Source organism: Microtus ochrogaster, linkage group LG5 (assembly GCF_000317375.1).
Source record: "Microtus ochrogaster isolate Prairie Vole_2 linkage group LG5, MicOch1.0, whole genome shotgun sequence".
Taxonomy (NCBI): Eukaryota; Metazoa; Chordata; class Mammalia; order Rodentia; family Cricetidae; genus Microtus; species Microtus ochrogaster.
The window spans coordinates 25,535,850-25,537,591 of record NC_022031.1 but is presented as its reverse complement, the minus strand read 5'-3'; positions in this window follow the sequence as shown (position 1 = coordinate 25,537,591).

Genomic DNA, 1,742 nt, shown 5'->3' with positions numbered 1-1,742 from the left:
TGTGCACATCTTTTACATGGATTCTGAGACATTCAATATTTTGAATTTTCTATTTATTTTTTAATGTAACCAGCCTAAAGTTTTCATTTGCTTTGGTTTTATTTGTTTGGGGGAAGGAGTATTACAGCAGGAATTCTTTAAAAAAGAAAAAGAAAAGAACAGAGAAAGAAAAGGAAACTTGGCTAGGCTATATAAAGTCAGGAGAAAACAAATCTTGTTTGTAGGTAATAATTGCTCACCAGAGAACGAGTAATTGATGATGGAGCGAGAAAGGACAGAATGCTTTCAAGCAGAAAAGAGGAAATAGGATTTAGAACCCAGGGGGAAATCTTGCTTCTGGATGAAAACAGACTGTTCATTCACAGAGAAGGAAGGCTGCCAGTGCACATGAATGCACAGTGGGAGAGAAAGCCTACGGAGAGCTTTGAGTACCTTTTGTTCTTGTTTTACATATGAGTAACAAATTATTACAGTTTAAACAGCTTTTAGCAATGTATGTTTATCTTTCTGGGGTTTTCATGTAACCAGGTGTGGCTTAACTGAATCATCTGCGAAGATCTTACATGTCAATACTTCTTGATGTCAGCAAGTACTAAGGACTTCTGAAAAGTGCATAATTTCCATATGAATTCTCCCCCAAAGATTATATACATGGAAGGCATGAGTTCCCCATGCAGCAAGATTCATAAGCGATAGGCGGGGTTTGAGGGAAGGGATTAGATCATGCGAGAAGAGGTCTTATTTAAACAACAAATTTATCCATATATGCATTTATGACTTAATGTAATTATTAAGTGTTAGAAATTAGTAGGTCAAGCCTGGATGGAGGACGTAAGTCACTGAGGGAAGGTTCTGAAAAGACGTATTTTGTCTGTAACCCCTTTCTGCTTCCTGGCTGTAATATGATAAGCTTTGCTATATCACATAATTCTGTCGTAATACCCCTTTTTTACAATTAGTGGAACCATTTGCTCAAAAACAATGAACCAAATTAATAGTTTTCTACTTTCTGAATTGCTTTTCTCAGGTAGTTTTGGTTCACAGTGACTGGTGCAGTCATCTTCCCAGCCTATGCTGGTGCTCATAGAAACCTTTCCCCTAAAACTGCAGTAGTATTGGTAGCCCACTCCTTTACAGTCAGAAGGATAGACTTTTCAGTCTTTAATGCCTACGATGCTTTTACAGAGCTCACCTTCCTGACTTATTCACCTTTTGCTTAAAGTTTTCAGTGACATACTCAAAACCCTCTTCAACTTAACTCCTTGTTAAAATTAATTATCTTGCCTAGCATGGTATAGGAGTATATAAAGGCCTGGCTTGAAGTGTGCCCACTCCCAATACTTCACGGTTCTCAGTTAAATCGGCAGCAAGATTGCTAGTGGAGTGAGATGATGGAGGAACAAAGATGTTCAGATTTCAGCAAATGGGAAAGGGCTCAAGACAGATAAGAAAAAAATACACATTTTTACATTAAGTAAGTTCTTAAAATTGGTGTGGTTCCTAAGCACTGAAGGTAATGGCTGACCCAACCCACTTCCATCCTTTTGTCAATTACAAATATTCTGTGTGGTGTTTATAGAATCTGCCATCAACAAGAAAGGATTGATATTGATTACTGTATTGATTACAAAAGATCGTAATTATGGAGAAACGAAGCTAATATTCAACAAAAGGTTGACTAAAACACATATATTGACTTTTAAAAGTTTCTGGTTGACTGGAGAGGTGACTCAGCAGTTAAG